Below are 15,063 nucleotides of genomic sequence, written 5' to 3' on the forward strand. Positions count from 1 at the left end.
CAGGTGAAGCAATCGAGGCCTAGCTTCTCAGGAGGTGATGCAGGCTGGTTCTTAAGTACAGTGTAGTCCACAAGCACCCACAAAGGAATGTCCACACACTGTATTAGTTAAAACACAGTCTTTATATAATTAAGCTTCAAGGTCACATACACAATCACAATAACTCACTTTGTGCTCCGTAAATCTACAATGACACATATATACAGTTCTAAGTGGTACCACAATTATTATCAGATTTCATTAAAGTGCATCAACTGTACTCTGGTTAAATGTCACACAAATCACTTAATAAAGGTAACCAACAATAGACATAGGAGGAAAGCAGTTGGTTAGAACAATTGGCAGAATACTGGCCCCTACCATTAGACACAGTTCTGTGTGGAGATCCCCCCACATGGGCAACCTGTAAAATGCAAAATATGCTTCAAGCCCAGTCCATATATTGTTCTATAAGTGTTATATCCTCTATAATGTTTCTACTACCCCAATGTACTGGAATAGCAGAGTTTGACGACGAGCCGTCGACAGATCCTTCTTGAGCGGTTTTCTTTAAAGCAGGAGCCACGGATCATCGAGATCCCTCGAAGAAAGTGAACCCAGTGTCGAGGCGGCAGCTTCGGCCACAGCGGTGCTCGTCGATGGCGGAGCGAAGATGTACTGCAAGGAAGAGGAATACGGGGCACCTCGATGTTGATAGTTCAGGACCGCAAAGAGTTTGTGAAGAACTGTGGCCCAGCAAGGGCGTCAAGTCGAACGGCGTCTCTATGGTTGTTGGGTGGCGGGAAACCCACCAACGAATGCTCCTCTGCGCGTCGACGGTCTGGCCTTCTCCGCAGAATAAGGCAGGCGGCAGTGCGGACAAGTGCATCCGTGAAAAAAGTCTTGGGCAAAGGAGCATTGCGGCTCCGGTCGTCGATGGCACAGCATCAAGCGGTCCACTGGTCTGGACAACACAGCTTCGACGGGCCTCCAAGGGTTATCGCAAACCTGCGAACCCTGGTCGACAACGGTGGACGGAATGTCCGGTGCTTATCTTCGTTCTCCTCGGAGGTCCCCGTCTCTGGGCTGGCAGCCTGTCGAGGGTCTGACTTCCAGGGAGCTTCTGCAAAGGTTGGCGATACTCGATGGTCCCTCGGAGCATGGGAAGAAGGCGCCTAACCAGGACAGCAGTCAACCTTCTTCTTCAGGCCCAGCTTCGAGATTCAGCTTCAGTTTCAATGTTAGTTTCTACTTCAGCTTCTGAACGAATTCTAGCAGTGAGAGGCCCCCAGATATACTAGTTGATCTCCCATTCATTCTGCTGAGTTACACTCAGGCAAACAATCACTCAGAAGGGCATTCAGCAGTCAGACAGCCAATCAGGCATACAGTGCTTTCAGGCCATTCTCCTCCCTCTCAGACACTCACAACAAGGAATGTGTATTGGGACAGGTACCCACCCATTCAACACTACATACTGCATTCATACCAGTTTCGGGCAGGGCTGTCTCAGTCATTGTGTCAAACACCAGATACTAGACATCCACAACAAGAAGGGCATATTGGTCACACACTCCATTCTCCCAGGTCCCCCTCACAGGATGTACCCACAACATACAGTCACTGGGAAGGCTCCAGCCAGTCTGGCCTGGACTTCACAACAACATCATACATGGAACTTCCACCCAACAGCCAGTCAAGAGGAAGGGACAGCGTCAGGGATTCCCAGGACTTTGGTAAAATAAGGCATCAGGCAATAGAAAGAAAGAGGCCACTGGGGCCATCTTGTTTCCTATCAGGAATCAACTGATTCCAATGGCAGGACCTGGGTATCCCAAACATACACTAGGGGCACAGGGTTGTACCCCCATCCATGGGTGCCATAAGGGTATCCCATGGGTCTGTACACCAAACAAAAAATAGGATGTGCTGCACTGCCAGGAGTCCCACATGGACTCCTAGCCAGAAAACAATACAGAACACAAATGAAAAAGGCCTACAGGACAAGGACAGGGAGGCCCTGTCCCTCCAATGCATTTCCAGCATCACAGTCGCCCCCCCCCCCCAGACTGAGGTTAGGGTGCCTAATCTCCCACAAAATAGACACCCTCATCCAGACGGTAAACATACCTTCTGGAAAGGCCATCCTTATTATCGTGACTCTTCCCTGGTCTATGCTCTATGGTGAAGTCTAGCCCTTGCAGGCTAATGGACCACCTGAGCAATTTCAGGTTCTCACCCTTCATCTGCATAAGCCACTTCAGGGGCTTATTATCTGTTTGGATCTTGAAGGTAGACCCCATAAGGTAGGGCCTAAAACGCCCAAGGCTCCAAACTATACTGAAACATTCCTTTTCAACAGTAGCCCACCTAAGTTCTCTACCCTTGAGTTATCTACTGATGAATATGATTGGATGTTCCCTCCCTTTGTCATCTAACTGGGACAAGACAGCTCCATTTTAGGTGTCGCAGGCATCCGTCTGGATGATAAAGGGTTTGCCGCAGTCAGGTGCACACAACACAGGTGCCCTACACAAACTTTCCTTCAAGCCATTGAAGGCCCTCTGACAGTCTTCAGTACAATTACCCTTCCTATGTTGTTTGGGTGAAGTCAGAGCTGTCAGAGGTGCAGCTATGGTTCCATAGTCCGCCATGAAATTGTGATAATACCCAGTGAGGCCCAAAAAGGCTCTCACCTGGGTTTGAATAGTGGGAGTCTCCCAGTCATGTACATCCTCTACTTTACTGGGGAGAGGTTGGCTTTGACCCCCTCCTACCTCATGACCAAGATATGCGACTTTCCTTGAGCTATCTGGCACTTGGTGGCCTTGATAGTGGTTCTAGGCCATTTGTTCGAAAATAAATGGTCGACAGGACAAATGGTCGACACCAAAAGGTCGACAGGTCAAATGGTCGAATACATTTTTTTTTGTTTTTTCACTTTTTTTTTTTGGGGGGTCCCCCCCAACCCCCTATTTTTGCTAAAAACCCCTTTTTTTCCCTAAACGAAAACCTAAAAAAATATATATATAAATTAAAAAAAAATCGACCATTTGACCTGTCGACCAAAGTGTGTCGACCATTTGTCTGTCGACCATTTGACTGGACACCCTTGATAGTGAGGTTAGCCCTTTTCAAGGCCTGCAACACCTTATCCAGATGAGACAAATGCTCTTCCCAGGTGGAACTGTAGACAGCCATGTCGTCTAAGTAGGCCACACAAAAGGCCTCCAGCCCACTGAGCCCATGATTGACCAATCTCTGGAAGGTGGCAGGGGCATTCTTCAACCCAAAAGTCATGACCCTAAACTGGTAGAGTCCCTTAGGTGTTCAGAACACCGTCATTTCCTTGGCATGGTCTGTCAGAGCTATTTGCCAAAAGCCTGATGTAAGGTCAAAGGTGCTCACAAATTTGGCAGCACCTATGGTGTCCATGAGCTCATCAGCCCTGGGCAATGGGTGCAAATCAGTTTTGATGACTGCATTGACTCCTCGGTAGTCCACACAGAACCTCCACTCCTTGGTACCTGTCAGAGAACTTGCCTTGGGGACAAGGACCATGGGACCGGACCAGGGACTGTTTGAGGGTTCAATAACACCCAGATCCAACATCTTGGCGACCTCATCCTGGATGTGGTTCTTGATGTATCTGACATACGGTAGCACCTGCTTTTGACAGGCACACTGTCACCAGTGTCAATTTCGTGCCTACACCACGGTGTAAGGCCTGTTGTCAGTGAAAACAGAGAGGCATACTGCCGGAGCAAAGCCCTGCATGCCCTCTGCTGCTCTATCATCAGATCGGGAGAGAGATGTACTCCCTCCACTGAGCCATCCTGAGGGTTGCTATGCAGCAAATCAGGAAGGGGCTCACTCTCATCCTCTTCTTGCTCTGAAGCTAGCAAAATACATGAGACCTCCACTCGCCTGTGGAAAGGCTTGAGCCTGTTAACATGTAATACCTGAGGGGCTACTCCAGGGACTCCCATGTCAACGAGATAATTGACTTTGCCCATCTTGGAGATGATCCTGAAGGGTCCAGTCCATTTGTCTGCCAAAGCTCTAGGCTTGGTAGGCTCCATCACAAGGATTTCCTGTGCCAGAGTCCAATCCACTTGCGAGGCTTTATGGTCATGCCAGTACTTGTTCAATTCCTGGCTGGCATTGAGATTTGCTGTCACCTGACCCATCATCTGTGTCATCCTCCATCTGAGGCCTAAAACATAGTCCCTCACTTACTTGGCAGGACTTGATTGGTGGCTTCCAAACAATCTCTGATCAAGACAAGGGGCCCCCTAATGGGATGTCCAAAGAGTAACTCAAAGGAGCTGAAACCAACACCCTCTTGAGGTACTTCTTGGTAAGCGAACAACAGGCATGGCAGGAGGAGATCCCATTTTCTCTGAAGGGGCTCTTCCAAAGCGCATAGCATGCGTTTGAGAGTTATATTAAATCTCTCAACCAGAACATTGGTCTGGGGATGGTAAGAGGTGGAGAACTCTTAGGTGATCCCACATTCTTTCCACATGGTTTTCATGTAACTAGACATGAAGTTGGATCCTCTGTTAGAGACAACCTCCTTAGGGAATCCAACACAGATGAAAATGCCCAGGAGAGCCCTGGCAACCACCTTGGTAGTAACTGTCCGAAGAGGTATAGCCTCAGGGTACCTGGTGGCATGATGAACCTATGTCCACCTGAAGTGGGAGGGTCAAGGGGACCGACAATGTCGAAGCCCACCTTCTCAAACAGTGTGCCAACCACTGGCAATGGCTGCAGTGGGGCAATGATACTGCCTCCAGTCTTGCCAGTTAACTGACAAGTTGGGCAGGTCCTGCAGTGGGACTCCACTTCTCCTTCCATCTGGGGCCAGTAGAAATGGGCAGAGAGCCTCTGCTTAGTCTTCTTGGTACCAAGATGACCAGATAAGGGCACCTCATGCGCCAACTGCAGCAGGAAGGGCCTGTAAACCTGAGGTACCACCAACCTCTTGAGGGCACCAGTTTCAGGCTTAGCGGGCTCACTAACAAGGAGCTCACCCCCCCCAATAGATCCGGAATGTCCTAGGCACCTCTCCTTGTGCCTGGAACAGGGCCTGTTTCCTCAGACCCTGGAGAGAGTGGCACTCTCTCTGACCCTTACAGAAGTCTGCCCGGGAGGGTCCCCCTTCGGCCAACAGGCATTGAAGGTTTGGGTGGTCCTCCGAGTTGAGAACCTCTCCTGCAGGAGGGTCTTCTGCCTCTTCTCCCCCACGAGTTGAGTTTGGGTTTTCCACTGGACCCAGCCCATCTGGAGCATGGATCTCAATGGGTGCTGTAGGAACAGCAGTAAGAGAAGGAGCCCCCTTCACAGAGGTGGCCTTCTTGCTCTTCCGTCTTCTTGCCTTAGGCCTTGCCTTTGGCTCGGATACCTGACTCACAGCCAGACCCGGTGTCACCTGAGAGCTAGTGACTGCAGCAGCAGTCATGGGGAGACCATCAGAGATCAACCCCAACTCTACTAGATCCTTTCCCAACAGAATGTTAGCAGGGACATTGTCCTGGACCAGCACAGGAAGCTTTCCTGTCTTGTCTCCAATCATGACTATGACTAAGGCTACAGGAGATAATTTGGGAGGCCCACCAGCTAACCTTATGGTTCTCAGAGGAGCACCTACTGGTCAGAGTCAGAGTCAGAGTCCTCTGGCTTGAGCAGGGTCCTGTCCACCACTGTCATGCTTGCACCAGTGTCTCTCAAACCAGTAGACGGCTTGCCATTCACTATGGGTGTTCTGTGGGATAGTCTCCAGTACTTATGCGTACTGGTCCCAGGCCCCAAGGGACACTAAGGAAATCTCTACAGGGTCACTGAATATGATTCCTGTAGAGGAGGGGAGGACAGTTGCCTCCACCTCAGACATGGGGTAAGGGTAGGTCAGGCTGACAGCCTGGACTCCAAGTGCCTTACCTTTACCTTACCGTGTGATCCAGAGCCCCACAGTCCCAACATGTGCCAGGAATGCGGGGTACGGTACTGGAACCACTGGGAACCTTCTTTTCAGCAGGTGTTCCACTACTCTTATTGCCACCCACAGATGACTTATCCCCCCCAGATTTTTGGTTTTAGGAGAGTAAGGTTTTGGTTTACCTGACTGGGATTGCTTTTGGGACTCCTCAGCGTTCTGAGTGGTCCCCTTTTCTGTGTCCTTGTCCTTCCCACTGGAATCCATAGGGGACACCCGGTGGGAGACCCACTTGTCAGCTAGCCTGGCCAGTTTAAACGAATCCAAAATGTTCTGGTCAGCAACACACTGACACAGCTCTGGTGAACAGCCTTCAGAAAAATGTTCAAAAAACAAAAGGTGGGACAATTCAACAAAGGTTTCACCTTGTATCCATCAATCCACCCCATCATGTTCATGTGCGCAGCACTCACCCAGTCAACTCAAGACACATTCTCTCTTTTCTTAAATTCCCTGAACCTTTTAAGGTATTGGGTAGGTGTCTTGCCAAACTTGGAAATCAAAGCAGATTTCATAAACTCATACTGACCCCTTACTTCCACACTCAGTTTCAGAATACAGTCATATCCAGTCTGAGGCACTCTGCTTAACAAACACTTAGCCCAATCTCTCTTATCAACATCATGAATTGCACAAGCCATTTCAAACGCTTCAATCCATTGGAGGATATCAGAACCCTCTACATAGACACCAACCAAATCTTTCATAAACTTGGTGGCTGGGGACCTGACACTCTCAGCTGGTTTAGCTGAAGTCTCCACTCTAGCTTTCCCTAGATGGATTTTCTGACATTCAGTGTCCTTGTCTTTGAATTGAAGATCCCTATTCTTGAGTTCCACATGCTGTGCCAGCTCCTCTTTCTTAAGCTCAGCTTCTATTTCCAACTTGCGGTATTCAAAGGCCAATTTCATCCTTAATAACTCAAGTTCCACGGAATTGCTGAGGGTCGGAACAGATGCAGCAGGAATGGTGGCATTCCCAGAAACAGATTCAGCAACAACCCCAGGGGCAGAGTCTTTATTGGTTGCATCCCCCCTTCAAGAGTTTCAACATCAGTCTGGTAGTCCACCAGGGCAGCTATCAGCTCAGCCCTAGACTTATCCACAAAGTCTAACTCCCTGTCTTCACAAGCTCTATGGAGAGCCTCTAAGCTCATCCTAGTCAATTTACCATTTGCAATAGACTCCATTGCTTGTAATGCAGTTATCCTGTACACAACTAAACCTCAATTTAACAAAGTGCAGATATTTTGTAAGTGGAACGGTTATACACTGATTCTTAAAATCATAAGCATCCCACTCCTGCCACCAGTGTAAAGACAGGAGGGGGGTGTCTGTACTCCTGCTCACTATATGGCAGAGGAGAGGCGCAGAGGACCCTAGCCAAAGATTCTCTAAAGGGTAGCGCAGGTCGAGCAATCAAAGAATAGCTTCTCAGGAGGTGATGCAGGTTGGTTCTTAAGTACAGTGTAGTCCCCAAGCACCCACAAAGGAATGTCCACACACTGTATTAGTTAAAACACAGTCTTTATATAATTAAAGCTCAAGGTCATATACACAATCACAATATCTCACTTTTTGCTCAATAAATCTACAATGGCAAATATATACAGTTCTAAGTGGTACCACAATTATTATCAGATTTCATTAAAGTGCATCAACTGTACTCTGGTTAAATGTCACACAAATCACTTAATAAAGGTAACTAAAAATAGACATAGGAGGAAAGCAGTTGGTTAGAACAATTGGCAGAATACTGGCCCCTACCGTTAGACACAGTTCTGTGTGGAGATCCAACCACCTGGGCAACCTGTAAAATGAAGATATGCTACAAGCCCAGTACATATATTGTTCTATAAGTCTTATTTCCTTCTTTAATGTTTCTACCACCCCAATGTACCTGGAATAGCAGAGTTCGACGACGAGTCATCGACGGATCCTTCTTGAGCTGCTCCCTTTAAAGCAGGAGCCACGGATCGTTGAGATCCCTTGAAGAAAGTGAACTCGGCGTTGAGGCGGCAGCTTCGGTCCCAGCGGTGCTCGTCGGTGAAGGAGCGAAGACGTCCTGCAAGGAAGAGGCGTGCGGTGCACCTTGATGTCGATAGTTCAGGACCGCAAAGAGTTTGTGAAGAACTGTGGCCCAGCAAGAACGTCGAGTCATCCGGCATATCTATGGTCGTTGGGTGGCGGAAACCCACCGGCGGATGCTCCTCGGCGCTTCGATGGCCTGTCCTTCTCCGGCAGGATAAGGAGGGCAGCGGTGCGGACGAGCGCGTCTGTGAAAAAAGTCTTAGGCAAAGGACCATTGCGGCACCGGTCATCTATGGCACAGCGTCAAGTGGTCCCCTCTTCTGGGCAACACGGCTTCGATGGACCTCCAGCAGTTATAGCAAACCTGCGAACCCTGGTCAACGGCGGTGAACCGAATGTCCGGTGCTTATCTTCGCTCTCCTCGGCAGTCCCCGTCTCCGGTCGGCAGCCTGTCGAGGGTCTGACTTCCAGGGAGCTTCGGTGAAGGTTAGCGGTACTCGATGGTCCCTCAGAGCAAGGGAAGAGGGTGCCTAACCAGGTCCTCTCTTGGACCAGTCTCGATGGCTCGGCGGCTTTCGGATTTCAGCGAAGGGAGACAGCAGTCAACCTTCTTCTTCAGGCTTGGCTTCGACATTCAGCTTCAGTTTCATTGTCAGTTTCTACTTCAGCTTCTGAACGAATTCTAGCAGTGAGAGGCCCCCAGATATACTAGTTGATCTCCCATTCATTCTGCTGGGTCACACTCATGCAACCAATCACTCAGAAGGGCATTCAGCAGTCAATCAGGCATACAGTGCTTTCAGGCCATTCCCCTCCCTCTCAGACACTCACAACAAGGAATGTGTATTGGGACAAGTACCCAGCCATTCAAGACTACATACTGCATTCATACCAGTTTTGGGTAGGGCTATCTCAGTCATTGTATCAAACACCAGATACTAGACATCCACAACAAGAAGTGCATATTGGTCACACACTCCATTCACCCAGGTCCCACCCACAGGGTGTACCCACAACATACAGTCACTGGGAAGGCTCCAGCCAGTCTTGCCTGGACTTCAGAACAACAACATATATGGAACTGCCACCCAACAGCTAGTCAGGGGGAAGGGACAGAGTCAGGGTTTCCCAGGACTGTGGGAAAACAAGGTAACAGGTAATAGAAAGCAAGAGGCCACAGGGGTCATCTTGTTTCCTATCAGGAATCAACTGATTCCAATGGCAGGGCCTGGGTATCCCCAAATGGAGGATATTCAGAGCACCTGTCAAATTCAGCATGGAGCTGCCACCAGCCCATACCCACTCTGTGGGCAACAGACAGGTGCCCAAAAACATACACTAGGGGCACAGGGTTGTACCCCCACCCATGGGTGCCATAAGGGTATCCCATGGGTCTGTACACCAAACCAAAAATAGGAAGAGCTGCACTGACAGGATTCCCACATGGACTCTTGGGCAGAAAACAATAGAGAACACAAATGAAAAAGCACTACAGGACAAGGAAAGGGAGACCCTGTCCCTCCAATGCATTTCCGGCCTCACAGATATCACTTCGCATTTGTCGCTTTGCCCCTCGGATTTCTATGTCAAACGCATGCTTGTTTTGGGAATTATATATAATAGTATAAATTTTACTGAGGGGCCCAGTTTCAAACATGAGTGACTTTAATCGTTCTCCCAATTTTCGCATGCTAAATGAAGCAAACAATGGCAACCCATAGCTAAAGAGCCTATGAGCTGCCCTAGAAGCCTTTTCATTATTCTTTGGGTTCCAACCAATCCTTTTCCATCTGGTTCAACTCAACCCCACCACCGCCAACTGGTCTTCTACCCAAATCGCTCAGGCACAATGTCAATGCTATGATAGAGTGATCACTGTAGTCTGTGCCACAAACAACAGGAGACTTGACTTTCTCCGCACAAGTATTACTTACAAATAAGTAATCCAAGGTGGAGGATATTTTGTCCATTTGCAAGGTACACTGGGCCGAGCTGTCTCTAGATGTTCTTCTATTGAGCATTGTCAAACCCCACTCCTTTAATAAAGCCACCCATTTAACCACCTTGCTGTTTCCCCTTTTCTTGGTCATCACACTCAGGGGGTTTATAAATCTTTAGTCATTTCCCTTCCTGGTGTCCCTAAACATGCATTTAAATCACCTACTATAAGAATAACGTTATGGACAGCTGTAGTCAGACAGCCTGCACATATGGAGTCAATACACTCATGAATGACTCCTAAGTTTGATACAATGGGGGACACATATACATTGGCCAAAAGCATTGCAGCAGGCACCCCCCACCCCTGTCGCCACCACTTCAATAGCCATGAAATTTGAAGTACCAACAATCAGTCTAGAACTATGCACTGTTAAATGTTGCCTTATTTCAGTGATCTGGCCGCCGAAGGGACGCCCACATACACCCTTTGTGGCTGATTCCTTGAACAAGACATACCTATCCATATGTATTGGCTTTTTAAGCCTGGTTTCCTGCAAGAATATTATGTCATATTCGTGCAGGGCTTTTGGGGAGAGAACCTTTTTGGTCCAAGAAATGGCTTTGTCCCCTAGTATTCCAGGATGCCAACTTCATAGTTCATTTACACTCTACCAATTGTCTTAATAGAAATTGCGTGAACCATTCCCAGCCGAGTACGTGAGCAGGCAGGGCCGGGGCTTGCATCCCCAATCCAAAGGCACCAGATGTTATAGCAGCTCCACCTCCTTTTACCACCTGCAATGTTAACTGCGCTTCAACTTGTTTCTTAGGGCACACATGGGAGGGACAGTCCACCACATAGCCCACATTTGAGATGGCCGCCCGGTGTGTTCTAATAAGGGCTTCTGGGTGGAACACTGTACACGTACAAAGTACCCCACTCCCTGTTCAGGTCACCATACCGCCCAAGGCTGATCTGTTAGATGCCTAGTTCAAAGTAACAGGGTTCTCGCTTTTTTGTAGTCCTGTTTTATCTTAGCCACATCTGTTTTTGTGTGCCCTGATACCTGTGGGTTGTGGCGGTCTATGAATAAAATAAAATAAATCAATAAAAATAAACGTGTTTACATTTCTATGACATCTTGTGGTATCGTGCCTGCTTGATGCTGTGAGATGGGAGAATTCCAGAATAGAGTGATGGTATCATGGAGGATGAGAAGACCAGTCCAAGGCAGGACGGAGAGAGCAGAGCTTGTTACCAGCATCTTAGCATATTAGCATATATGCTACCACCCCAGGGCAGTCTCCAGGTGCTCACGTGGCTCTGCAAGAAAGAGGGCAGGATTTGTTAGTGAGGGAAGAGTGATAGGATGGGTCCAGAACTGGAAGAAACAGGCGTCTGTGTATGTTGGCTTGCAGATGGTTGGTTTTCTGTCCTTGTTTATTGTATCCGTATGGGTAAGGTCCAATGCCTGGGTTGTTTCTTTGACTGTTAGGTAAGAGAGAGAGAGAGACAGAGAGAGTGAGAGAAGAGAGAGAGAGAGAGAGAGAGAGAGAGAGAGAGAGAGAGAGAGAGAGAGAGAGAGAGAGAGAGAGAGTGTGTGTGTCGGTGTGTGTAGATTGGAAGGTATTTCAGGTTGTGCTCACTGGCTTGTTGTATATGTTGGCTTGCAGATGGTTGGTTTTCTGTCCCTGTTTATTGTATTCGTATGGGTAAGGTCCAATGCCTGGGTTGTTTCTTTGACTGTTAGGTAAGAGAGAGAGAGAGAGACAGAGAGAGTGAGAGAAAGAGAGAGAGAGAGAGAGAGAGTGTGTGTCGGTGTGTGTGTAGATTGGAAGGTATTTCAGGTTGTGCTCACTGGCTTGTTGTATTTGTCTGGGTGAGGTCCATTGCCCAGGTTTGTTGTTGTAAGCTTTTGTTACTTGTGTTGGGTGTGTGTTAGTGTATAGGAAGCTAGCCCAGTGGGCGTGTATAGCGTATGGTGGTGTGTAGGAGGGAGCAGGAGCTGGTGGTTAGTGCATTACTGCTTATGTATTCCATTATCTCATTTCTGTTAACGCTGGGTCCTTGCTGATCTTGATTTGTGGCATTGTAAGTGTATGGTGCTCATTGGTGGTCACTGGGGCTGACCATTTCACCTGTCCCAGATCAAAGGGCCCAGCCTGACTCCTCATTTCCTTTCAGATGGTTAATTATCTCAAAATGGTGGCCAATTGAGGAATAGTCAGCCTGATAGTCACTGATCGCCAACTCTGGTTGAAAATGAAACAAAGAACTTAGCCAGCCATATTGAAAGAAGACCCTATGTCCTATTTCCCTGACCAGACCTGTTGGAGAATCCATTGAAGACAGAATGCGTGCTTGACTCTTCCCCAGCCATACTTGCCTTAAATGTGTGATGCTGACTTTTTACTTACCTAGTATGTTTTACAAAGCCTGTTGCAAAGTCCCCGAATTTTCATATGCCCAGTCTTGATCAGCTCTCTGCTCCAGAACCCATTGCTTTCCTTTAATAAATACCCACATCAAGAATTATATTTGCATCAGGCAATCCCATAATTGATAGCATTGGATGGCTTCTTCTGCACGGTTGTGAGTCTGGGATGTTGATCCGTAAGCCCTGGGAGATGTAGGGAGTATCAATAGTGGTTCTCCTCAGCCCCCATTATGCATCAGCTCGCAGCACCCCATCTCAGAAACATTTTTCTTAACATAAAGACAAGCACTTGTTTTTCATTAACATCTGATTCATTGATAGCGTTGCTGAAAGCTGAGGCTGCACTCTGGTGAAGAGAAAAGGCCACACTCCCATTTCAGCAAAACACTTATATGAAATCTTAATAAAGAATCAAACACTGTCCCAGCAGGTTATCATAACCTCTTATTGGCAGAAAAATGTCATACAATTATTTTTGACAAGCTACAGAAAATAAAGGAGTAGCGATGCGATAACTGTTCTTAAACCAATTGCAAAAATAGCTTTAGGTTGAAAGTGCAGGAATATCTCACTTTTGAATTTTGCACAATCGAAAGCAGTTAAGATAATATTCTCCCGAAAACTCTAAGCAATGATTATCTCCGCTAAGTCTCCAGCCAAGATGGAGATTAAGAATTCTTATAGAAGCCATATCCTGCACTGGGTATTCTATGCTGTGTTCCTCCTTTCCATAAAGTAGTCGAAAAGTGGGAAGTAAAGAAAGGGGGTTTCTGTCTACACGCGTCACTTTTCCACAACATGGTGGAAAAGTGCAACTGCTGAATGCAAAATATTCTTTTTAGGCAGGATTTACAATGGATTCCTGTGAAGTTGCCTTGCTTTTACCAGTTGGTAATTGGAGGTGGATCACATAGGAATCTGTGGCATTAATGCCAGCATGAAAATTCATGCTCTTATAAATGCACCTTTTGTATGGTGCAGCAGGAAAGGAAGGTGGGCACGTTTGGTGTAAAATGAGGCAGATCACCCATAAAATGTGGTAAAGACACTTACAGCCATTTCTTTGTGTTCCGCTCTACCTGGAAAAAGGCCCCCATGACTAATGTGGCTCAATCCCACAGAACTCTCCTTTAGTCAAAAGCCGAATACACAAAGCTCTCCTAAAGGTCCTCCAAAGGAGACCTAGGCCCACACTTCATGTAATGTGGGTGTCATTTCCAGAGGAGGAAGGTTTGCAGCATCATTGTTCTTTAAAAGATCCCACACATGGTAACACCCTGAGGAGATTCCGCAACCTGCCCCTCCAATGCAAGAAGGATCAGGACAGTGTGTTGTCATATGACACAGCAGCAACAGATGAAGTAAGGGCTGAGCTGAACTCTAGCAAATGTGCAGGCTATGGGAGTCTTCTCAATGATAAATGGCAGTGAGTAGATGACTATTCTGGCCTGTAAAGTCAGGGTGCTGGTGATCCAGCAGCAGAAGAAGGAATGGTCCCAGTTCTTACTGAATGAGCTCAGTCCTTCTTCAGAAGACATTTTTCCATCAAAGAGTGGACTTCATTTGGAGTGCAGAAGGTTCTACATTTGCAAGGCAGACATCGAATCAGTGTGAAACACCTTTCACATGAAACACCATGATAATACAGGAGTTTATTCAAAGGTGAGAATCCCCATCTGTGAGGAACTACCAACTGGGAAGGAAGTAGGAGCATTGGCTTTTTTTAAATTTTCTAAAAAAATAAAATGATGCAGGTCATTCCATCTCTGAAATGAACATTTGCTGGTCAGGTTCCCCTTTCATAAGCTCCATTAGAAAAGCATAGTGTCTACCTGTGCCCTGCTGAGCCAGTATCGTGATTTGCAGTGTCTGCTCTACCAATGGCACAGAGCAGGTTCAGAGGTCACAGGTGTCCTCTCAACAGCTGCAGTGAGAGCCAATCATCTGCCATGCAGGGGCTGCATTTAAGATATGAGCTTATGTTGCATGAAGTGCATACCTCTGGGGATCCTGGACTGGTGGCACAATAACATGTAAATATAAGTCATACATGAGTTAGGGTATGGGGCCAGCATCATCGCATAATTGACCCCACCACATAAAACTGATATCACAAATGTGTCAGCCCTGTGGGCCCAGTTCAGCTGTGGAAGGGTTGGGTGAATTCATTCCAGACAAGGCTCCCCGTGCACACCGATAGGACTATAGCCTTGTGGAATTACCTTTCTTTGTTCCTTTGTAAGGGCAGGTAAAGCCCTTTCCCCAGACAGAGACAGCTACTTCAAGGAAACTGGCCTGGGAACAGGAATCAACGGGTACACCAATTCACCAAGAGCTAGGTCTCACACCAGGGTGCAGCATACTTAACAGACTTTGATTTCATCGAGAAGGGGATGGGGCTAGTGTAGCCAGAGAGTGAACCGTACAGTTTTGGGAGGGTCCTGCCATCTTGATTCTCTCTGCCTCTCTTTCTCTGACCTGTCCCTTCCACTTCCTGTACCACAAAACACCTGTGGGCTTATGCCTTTAATAAAAGGGGTTTCACACCACTTATTTCAATAATCATTTGGACACCAATCCTCAAAGAAGGTTTCTTTTGGACCCAACTGGAGACTGGTCCTTTCCAGAGTCCTCGAGTTGTGAGATGAAAGGCAGATGTTCAAAGAAAGAGGTG

Source organism: Ambystoma mexicanum, chromosome 10 (assembly GCF_040938575.1).
Source record: "Ambystoma mexicanum isolate Mex_15411 chromosome 10, UKY_AmexF1_1, whole genome shotgun sequence".
Lineage (NCBI taxonomy): Eukaryota > Metazoa > Chordata > Amphibia > Caudata > Ambystomatidae > Ambystoma > Ambystoma mexicanum.